This window comes from Colias croceus, chromosome 20 (assembly GCF_905220415.1).
Source record: "Colias croceus chromosome 20, ilColCroc2.1".
NCBI lineage: Eukaryota > Metazoa > Arthropoda > Insecta > Lepidoptera > Pieridae > Colias > Colias croceus.
The window spans coordinates 3,628,855-3,639,580 of NC_059556.1; the positions used below are offsets into that span (position 1 = coordinate 3,628,855).

Genomic DNA, 10,726 nt, shown 5'->3' on the forward strand with positions numbered 1-10,726 from the left:
ACCACAGACAACAGATTATTCGGTTCAGAAACAGATTAGATACAGATAAGGCAATAGACCAATTCACGAATAGTATATTATTTTTATTACATGAGTAATTATATAAAATTAAGATTAAATTAAATATGTACATATTTGGATTTTTTTTACTAAAAAACAGAATGATTTCGTTTGCGGATTTGTTATTGTGTTTTTTACTTTACTTTATAATTATACACGTTAGGCCCTATGATTTCAGCACCAGTGCAAACTTAGCACCCCATCTATGGAATTTTGGGTCGAAAATGACCTTGATCGTTAGGTCCCCGTTAGGTCCTTTAAGGTCCCACAATTTTTTCGTTAGGTCCCCTTTAGTTTTTTTTTAAATAATTTTTTAAATTTAAGGTATAAAAAAATGCAACTTTAGCACCCCATCCATAGAATTTTGGGTCAAAAATGACCTTAATCGATAGGTCTCCGTTAGGTCCTATAAGGTCCCACAATTTTTTCGTTAGGTCCCCTTTAGTTTTTTTTTTAATATTTTTTTTATTAATTTTAGGTATAAAAAAGTTACACTTTAGCACCCCATCCATAGCAAAATTGGCGAATTTTATCAAAATCGTATTCTTTACCGTTAGGTCCGTAGAGGCCCATCATTGAAATTGTTAAATTATTTATGTTATTAAAATCTATATATTAAATAAAAGAAAGTCGTGTTAGTTACTCCACTTATAACTCAAGAACGGCTGAACCGATTTAGCTGAAAATTGGCAGGGAGGTAGTTTAGAGCCAGGAGAAGGATATAGGATACTAAATATGTACCACGGGCGAAAACGGGGCGGACCACTAGTTATAAAATAATTGAAACCTGCGCATGCGCCTTAGAGCATTAAGGCATGCGCACATCATACATAAACAATGCGAAATTTAAATTGGTATCGTTTCATTTATTAAATTTAAATCAACAAATTGTTATGTTTGGTAAACTAACAATATTTGTAACGTAGTTTCACATCTTGAGCTATCGTACGAGTGGCTCAGTGGAACTAACGTGGAGCATCGATCCGCGGGTCGTGAGTTCAAATCCACACGAATCTCATTGTATTTTTTATAATTATTAATATTTTTAGAAATGTCTGTAAATCCTTATCGGATTGTCATTGAAAGGTCAGTGGCCGTTGAGCAGTGGATCTCGGCACACTGGTTGTTGGTTTAATTTGTTTGAAATAATAATATGTAATTAAGTAGTGTGATTATCCTAAGTTTGTGCTATTATTTTCGTGCGAGAAGGGGTAAGTTGTAGTTTTAGTACTATAATGTTAAGATTATAAAAACTCAAAAGTAAATAAAATTGTGTTTTGTTTGTAGCCTGTATGAAACGCCTTCGATCTCACGATAAAAATTGTACGCGTTCGATATCCATACGACTGTTTATTACTACCGGAGCTAACTAAAGGCAGGGATTGGAAGGATCCCGTTTAATGAATAAAATCCTCCTGGCGCCCTCATTAATTTGCTAAGATTACTTAGATATAAGTTTTATTTAAATAAGCTAGTTAGTTACTACCTACTACTTAATTATTATTATCCTGTGGTTAAGTATAAACGATTTTTATAATAAGTACATGTAGTTCTTAGTTACTTTAAGTTAACATTTCTATTGATTGTCTACGTCAATGAAATAAAACGTTTTCTTTATAAAAGCATAGTTGTTTGTTTCCAAATTCATATATAATATCAAACTAACCCATAACAAAATAAATCTTGTGTCTATACTAGTCACGTCTGGTTCGAAAGATGAAACTGGCTTTTTATTTCGAAAATTTATTTGGCAACACTTGACCGTTATCTGTCATTAAAACCTGAGTTGTTGATGTGTCAAAGCTTGTCAAAGTGATTTTTTTTCTGCGATTTTAGCTTAGGATTTTAGTGACTTCTAAAAAAAAAATTAAAAAAAAAATATTTTTTAAAACTGAGTTGAAAACATGACGAAAACTTTAAACTATGATTAATAAATTTAAAATGAAACAATTTTAAAGAGATGTAGTTTTCAAGGAAAAACAAGAGTGTTTACGAGAATTAATATCTCAATGCATTGTTAAGTGTGACTTGATATTTTGATGCTTTTCATCTTGATTGCATTGCACATTATTATAAGTAGGTATGATTTGTTTAATATTATTATTATTATTTTGCATGGATGATACCAGCAATCCAGTTAAAAACTATTCAAGCAACAATATAAAACGATCTGTCCGTTCAAAATGTTTAAAGACACAAAATCAGTATCTCGACGAGATTTATTCTAGGACCAAACGGTTATTCATGTTGAAGAGCAGTACAAAAAAAAACAAGATGGAATAACTGCAGACATGGAAGAGTTAATGATGTCAGAGATAATGATAGTGATTCTTATTCTTTATTCGCGGCTGAACGCGGCTTTTAGATTTAATATGATTATATTGATTAAACAAAATTTAATTGTATTTTATTATGTTTTTTCTTACTTTCACTAGCTGTTCTTTTTTTATCTGTATCAGATAACTGTACCAGATTACATATATATAATATTATATAGATGAAGATGTTGATAATCTCTCAAAAAAACAAAGCTCGTAATAATAAATTAAAGTATCAAAACTTTATTTCCAACTATAACCTAAGTTACCATAATATGATGATTTTTTGAATTTGCCGCCTTTTCATTCGTTAGCCGGACTCTATCACTATCACTACATAGTATAAAACAAAGTCGCTTTCTCTGTCCCTATGTCACTTTGACCTTTGTACGCTTAAATCTTTGAAACTACGCAACGGATTTTGATGCGGTTTTTTTAATAGATAGAGTGATTCAAGAGGAAGGTTTATATGTATAATAACATCCATTAAATAGCGGCGAAGTACTGTTATTTTTGAGGTTTCTAATGTGATGTCGTAAAAAATTACATGTTTTCCGCTTACATTGCAAACGCAGGCTGAACCCTACGAGTTTTATCAAAATAATGTACTAAGTATTATGTAAAACCTACTTTTCAACCTAGAATTAAAATAACTATTAGTGTATTAAGTAGTGTCAATCTATGGTGTATATATTAATAAATAAGCACTCTCAGAACAATAGATTTATTTAATTAATGAAACGATACCATTTTAAATTTCGCACTGTTTATGTATGATGTGCGCATGCCTTAATGCTCTAAGGCGCATGCGCAGGTTTTTATTATTTTATAATTTTAATAAAATAAATAATTCAACAATTTCAATGATGAGCCTATACGGACCTAACGGTAAAGAATACGATTTTGATAAAATTTGCCAATTTTGCTATGGATGGGGTGCTAAAGTGTAACTTTTTTATACCTAAAATTAAAAAAAAAATTATTAAAAAAAAACTAAAGGGGACCTAACGAAAAAATTGTGGGACCTTATAGGACCTAACGGAGACCTATCGATTAAGGTCATTTTTGACCCAAAATTCTATGGATGGGGTGCTAAAGTTGCATTTTTTTATACCTAAAATTTAAAAAAATTATTTAAAAAAAAACTAAAGGGGACCTAACGAAAAAATTGTGGGACCTTAAAGGACCTAACGGGGACCTAACGATCAAGGTCATTTTCGACCCAAAATTCCATAGATGGGGTGCTAAGTTTGCACTGGTGATTTCAGCTTCCATCGAACTAGAACTTATTATAGTAAACAAAAAGCAATAGATGCTCAAAGTATAATAAATTATTTAATACAAGCAAAAGTGAAGTGGACCGTCTGGTTTATATATGGGTTTCTACGTATGGCACAGGTGTAAAGTAGCCTACTCACGTTTCAATTTCAGTAACAATCTGTTGACACAATCTGCAGTGAGCTGACAGATTGTGTCGTGAATAGTATAGTTGAGGGCACGTTGGGGGCGTAACCCAACATGTTGCGTATTGGATCGGCGCGGAAGCAACCCGACAAATTGTCTCAGCAGATTGTGTGCGTGTTGAAACGTGAGTATTGTGATTGCTCCAATCTCGGCTCAATCGCGCTGCGGCGGCTGCGTTTTGAGATAAACGCGGGAAAGACATTTTTACATATTTGAGGAAGATGTTTATACTTTATAGCCCTTGAAATCTATCAATAAAATTGGAAAAAATACAAGCTTTACAAAGAAAATTATCTTATATTTCATAAATTGTATATCCATTAATAATGCGTATTATTGCGTTGAGGTTTAGCATCAGGCCAGGCATCAACGTGACGTGCACACGTTGTGGCAAGCAATCGCGGAATGAAATTGTGTCATCAGATTGAGGGTTGGATGAATCGTGAGTAGAGAACGCTCAATCGCGACTGCAACAAATTGTTTCAGCAGATTGTTGGTTGTGTTGAACCGTGAGTAGGGCCTTTTAGGCACAGGTATATGGCGTCTTTGCTTTGCTTTTATATTCTCTGAATAAAATTATATCACACCCCGGACACTCCATACAAAATTATAGTTTTGACAGTCACACTGTAGAGACTGCAAATGTGTGTGTAAACTCTTTATGGTTGGCACATTTGTGACTAGCGTAAAAAAAAATTCGCGTTTTTCTGATGAAATACATCCGTAAACAGCACAATATCTAACCATTTTCTACGAAAAACGATAATCACAAATCCAAAATAATAAAATTGCTTTAAGTCAATTTGATTAATGTTGTCAATCTTCGTTGCGTTTCGTCTAAAGACGTCGTTGGTATCGTCCTTGCGGGGAAATGGGTACCATAGCCACAGATTAAGTATTAGTTACTACGAAGTATTAGTTACTACGTAACAGATGCGACAGTGATGTTTTCCATAGTTTCAGTTGGCCAGTTGTGGCGCTGCTGTAGCCTTACCAATTTTGACAGTAAAAAGTAGTGTTGCCTACCAGTTCCATATCTATCGATACTTTAGTGAGGTGCCCATTGTATCGATAAAAATACTACGTACTAGATACTACGTGACTTCCAAGCATTATTATTGCGAATATTAAAAATAAAACAGATTTCGTTTTCAATGTTTATTTATTTAATGCCCTTTTTCTTAATTTACTTGTTTTATATTTCATAAAAGCAATTTTATGGATTCCTGCCATTTTTTGCACATATCTCTCCTCTATAGCTCCCTTTAAAATTTTATTTATAATATTGCTCCAGTTATGGACATGAAGCCTAACAATATATGTAAAAACATTTTTTTTAAACACATATTGTGTGTTTTCTGACACCCATGCAATTTTTTTTGCAAGAGCAGCATTTGCAAGAGTTTATTTTTACTGCTTTTCTCATTTTCCCTTTTGTTGCGCCTCCAGGATAACAATTTACGCTATCGAATAAATCGTCGAAGAACTCCACAACTTCCGCTGTAGTAGCCACACTGCTACTGCTGCCCGTGTGAATGTTATCTAAAATTAAAAATATTTGTAAGAAATTAAAATCTTGGAAACACATAGTTTTTATTGTTAATATTAAATATAAAGTACCTACACACATTACATACATATGAAACTTTGAATCTAATAACAGCTAATGGAATTCTCTTAAAAACAGCTTTATAGTAAAATCTGAGAACATGAATAAAAAACTTACTAAAATTTACAAACATGGATTTATCAACTATAAACTATCATAAATCACATACCTGTAGGTCTTTTCATAACAACTGGAATAGCTGTAATGCATGATGGATGTTCATGATAATCATCACCTAAAACCAAAGAACTTATATAAATCTATACTATATATTATACTAATATTATAAAGCTGAAGAGTTTGTTTGTTTGTTTGAACACGCTAATCTCATCTAAAAATTTGAGTGCATAATACATACCTGCCCTTCCAATGACCAACATAATATTATCTGTAACATTTTCATTCTCATCTGATTCCACTTTGTGATAATTGTGATCACTCAGAGCATTTTGTACTGTAACAAGTAAATACATATTATGTAATATTTAAAAATATAATTCAAACACAAATAGAAGGTATGTAAAGTATGTCAAAGTATTTGTTTGGAGCCATGAAATCTGTCTTACCAAATATCAGCTATTTACATAATTTTTAATCATGTTATTAATTATAGCTCCAGGTAGAACTCACCATCACTGGAAGACAGGGGCACGCCGTGCGCTATTTCGTCATCCGTAAATAGGCATGGGTATGAATGCCTAAGCCTCTTGCCTTCTTCATCGAACTGCTATCTGTCGAAGTGTTTCTCACAAACGCGTTTGTGTCGAAGTTGATCTTTCGACAATCCGATGAGGGAGGAATTAGTGGGCACCAGAAAGGACATCCACAGGTTCCTGAAATTATCATTCTGATTTCTGCGGAAAACAAAAAAGCCGATTCGTCGCATTGGTTGCGGTGCAACCACCGACACAACACTTTGATAGTCCCATGGCAAATTTAGCACTTATTTACAGTTATGACTAGTAGAAGGTATCGTTTCAAAAATTCAAATAAATGTCAATTGTCATAACATGGCTTCTCAAAATGGCGCCGTAGACAGGAACAAGTAGAAAAAAAAAAAAAAAGAACAGGAAGTAATGCAGCGCCACAACTAGCCATTATGAAACTAGGCTGTCAGGGGCCTGACCTGAAATAAAAAACAGTATTGTATAGTTTAATATAATGAAAAATAAAATAAAATAACACAAAAATATAATACCTACGCAATTCGTGTACATGAAATGGATCGTTGAAAAATCATAGAGTTGGAAAATCATTTATTCGGCGCCCATCTTGTGATCGTTTGTCAATCGAGTCAATCGTCTGTACCAAGGTCTGTACCTGTGGTCTGTACGAGTGCGTCAGCCTTGAATACAAGTTGCATTTTTATATTGATACTTTCCGTGGTATTCCGTTATTGTTACTAATTGTTATTGTTGACTTTTTGTTGCTGTTGTTTGCTAAGTTTCCTTAGTTAATAATTGTTGGCGAATCATCTTAGGTGGAAAGGACTATAGTTACTACGTAACCTAAATCCTTTCCAGTTTCCACCAGCCACCTAGATGATTTCTGTGACACATCGATTTTTGACACGTGTAGAGATGTCTTTACTGAAATCATATCAATTGTTTCCGATAATCGATAATATTTTATATGGAAATGAAATCGATTTGAATAAAGTACCAAAATTAGTTTTTTCGGCATTTCGCCAACAATAAACTAAGGAAACTTAGCAAACAACAGCAAAAAAAAGTCAACAATAACAATTAGTAACAATAACAGAATACCACGTAAAATATCAATATAAAAATGCAACTTGTATACAAAGCTGACGCACTCGTACAGACGATTGACTCGATTGACAAACGATCACAAGATGGGCGCCGATTATATGTTTTCCAACTCTATGATTTTTCAACGATCCATTTCATGTACACGAATTGCGTAGGTATTATATTCTTGTGTTATTTTATTTTATTTTTCATTATATTAAACTAAACAATACTGTTTTTGATTTATAAGCTTAAGATGTTTCATTTTTATATTTTTGGTAATAATGCCGCCATAAAATAAAAATACTATGCACTAAAATTATTTTGGCGTTTTAAACATAAAATACGTAATTCGGAACACGACGAAGTGTCACAGGAATCATCCTACGTGAAAAGGACTATAATACTTAATCTGTGGATTTAGGACTCTAATATAGAGTAAGGGCGTATTCAGAAAGAAAGCTTGAAACTTATAAGCGCTTATCGGTGCTTGTCAATGCTGGTTTTGACAAGCTTGTCAATGCTGGTTTTGACAAGCTGGTTTGAGCATTGACAAGCGCCGATAAGCGCTTATAAGTTTCAAGCTTTCTTTCTGAATACGCCCTTAGATTGGATTCCGCCATTTGAAAGTTGTACATAAATGATGTAATATACCTTGTAGATGTAAATAATCAAAATTTTTCTATTCCCCACAAAACCTACTAATATTATAAATGCGAGTCTGTAAGTAAAAACTACGGGATTGATTTGGATGAAACTTTACAGTACCTATGTTAGCATTGTTACACAAGGTGGGTAATTACCTGACTTTCATAGTGCCATTCTTAAATACCTATCTACACAGACAACACAGGATGGATATTCTTGGGGTTGGGACTTGGGAGTGATGGAATAATACAAAATCACAAATAACAATAAACATCTTTATTGACAGCTAAGTATTATACATGGTAGGAAATATAAATACAATCTTCAGTTATACAACTTAAAACTATTTACAACAATTTAATAATTTCTGATTAATACTAATAATATAATAGAACCAGTAAAATATCATTTTTGAAAACGAAAGCATATAACTATTAATTATTATGTCTAGACATATTAATTGAAATTATGAAAATATATTTTGAAACCTCTACTTAAATAATTATGAGTATATTTTTCTTATAATATAATAATGTTTGTCGCAATTCAATGGAATAAGTTTATTTTGCTTTGGCTTTGAAATGTAAAGCAAAAATGAACTATATGAAAATTTATAATTTAGCACGTCTTTGGTAAAAGACATTGAAGATACTAAAACGTTACATAGGGCAACATGTTTTATTCATACTATTTATCAAAACGACACACCTACTAGTTTTAAATATGAATATCTGTCTAATATTTCAAATAAATTATTACCTAAAAAGTGGAATTTTTATATGTACGATAATAATAATGACGAGGTTGCGCAGTTTTTTCAAATCAAATTTAAATAAATCTACCAATTAATTACCTAAAAGTCCCCACTTTTCTATTGAAGTTTTAACAAAATGGAAAATATGAATGCACATAATATTACTTGTATACGTAGTATATTATTATTAGTCTGTGATATTACCATATTCTTATTATATCGGGATGTAATTCTCGAATTTTCCAGGACGATTTTCTGTTTTATTATTATGACCACAAAATTTTTGAAAAGTGGGTCTCAACATTTCAGCAATGTACATTCATCTTTTTTTGTATCCTTCCTATTCCTTAGAATACGTATATAAACTGAGGTAGAAGCGGCATACGCGTAAAAACACGTTCCGTTTGAAGTTAGCTAATTAGCCAGGTTGCGTTTAGTCGGTTACGTTGCTAACTCTATTGGGAAAATGGTTAAACTGTATATTCTATCTTTGTCCCACTACGGAGAATGTGAGTGTGTACGTTACTATACAGTTTGTGTGTGGATAGAATGTTTATATAGATAACACGGAATGGCTCTATCTGCTAGTTTGTTCACATAGACCACTTCTATGTCAGTTTATATTTGTATTCTAAGTCCTATTATTAAAAATAAGATTTATATTGTTATTAATATAATATCTACATGACACATAGAACAAATTAATAATCGATAATAATTAATAACATATATAAAAAATAACAATCACCGTAAGCAGCTTCGTATCATATTAACATAAAATCAACTCCCGAATATGCAACATCTGAATGATTATTGACTATAGACAACTAACATATCTATTTAGAGATTATAAATTAAGGAAACTCTGAATAAAGAGTTTTTATAACATCATTGAAAGATATAAACCGCATAATGTAATTGTTAACAACCAAATTAACATTGTAACATTTGGATCCAATAAAAAGTTTTACTAGGTATTGAGCAAACGAAAGAAGTCATTACCTATTATCATATACCATTAAAAATTGAAGCACCTAATTGAAATTCACACAATACATATAAATGAAAAGCTTTCACAATTACTTATACCTGAAATATTTGAAAAACTTTCAAAACAATTTGAATTATTAAGACGTTTTGAAATGAAATGTGATTCAATATTGCACCTAGTTATTTCGTACGAAAACCTAAAGCTTAGATATACCTTTCTCGCTCTATCCTATACACATTCTATAACGTAAAGAGAGATAAATAGATTAACAGTCAACACAAAAACATTTATCACAAATATCAGTGGTCCGACATTACACACAGAATAATTTACCATTTATATAATGTCTAGTTATTAATATTCATATACAATTTCGATGTATTCTATGGCTAGCTACACAGAAAATTCAGTCAGTGACCTTTTACTTATTTGTAAGATTGTATTATGACAAAAACAAGAGTATAAGTTGAAAATGTCAAAAGTTGTATAGATTTTATTAACCTTTTTTGTTTTTTTTTTTATTGTATGTAAAACAAAATGAGAATATAGGTTATGACTTATAAAGTCTATAGTCTATTATTAAGAAGTGACCATTGCTTACACTTGTTGATCGGAAAACGATCGTCGAGTTAAGCAACATAAAGCGCGGTAAGTCTTGTTGGTTGACCGCTAAGTCTTATTTTTGTTGAGCATCTCTGTATTTATATAAGAACACTCGACAGTTGGTTCTGGTTAAGGTCATTTTGTCCTTGTGTATTTGTGTATAAGATTTATTTAAAAGTTCTCAAAGTTCTGAACATGTTGATGTTAAAAAACTTTAACAAATGTACACATTTGCTAGAAAAGTTGTTGAGCAAAAAGAAGAATAATTCAAGTAGCATAATATGCCTTGTAAGAAACTTCTCTTATATTCATAAAACCATTAAATAGAATTGAATGCCTTTGTTAATTATTCTAATGTAATATTCTTCGAAGCTTAACAATATAGAACCAATATCTAGCAAGTTTAAGCAGATATAAGCTTGAAATAGTTGCAGGTAAATCTTATATTTGACAATTATTAAATACATCCATATTAATTTAATTGTACCGTTTGTGTTGAAAATATTATAATATGTAAACGTTCTAGAC

The 10,726-nt window shown here is 31.6% G+C and overlaps 2 long non-coding RNA genes across 3 annotated transcripts; one reads left to right on the forward strand and one right to left on the reverse strand.

The window, feature by feature from the left end:
• The first annotated feature begins 1,228 nt into the window (after positions 1-1,228).
• LOC123700887 lies at positions 1,229-1,683 on the forward strand. Its single transcript, XR_006752657.1, has 2 exons — positions 1,229-1,271; positions 1,348-1,683. It is a non-coding gene; the product is annotated as an uncharacterized LOC123700887 (long non-coding RNA).
• A 3,302-nt stretch (positions 1,684-4,985) lies between these two features.
• On the reverse strand, positions 4,986-6,496 carry LOC123700766. 2 transcript variants are annotated; one of them, XR_006752649.1, is made up of 4 exons: positions 6,082-6,496; positions 5,810-5,905; positions 5,621-5,686; positions 4,986-5,384 (listed from the first exon to the last, which is right to left on the reverse strand). It is a non-coding gene; the product is annotated as an uncharacterized LOC123700766 (long non-coding RNA). The 2 variants fall into 2 exon arrangements; XR_006752650.1 differs by lacking the exon at positions 6,082-6,496 and adding an exon at positions 6,018-6,046.
• Between the last annotated feature and the right edge of the window lie 4,230 nt (positions 6,497-10,726).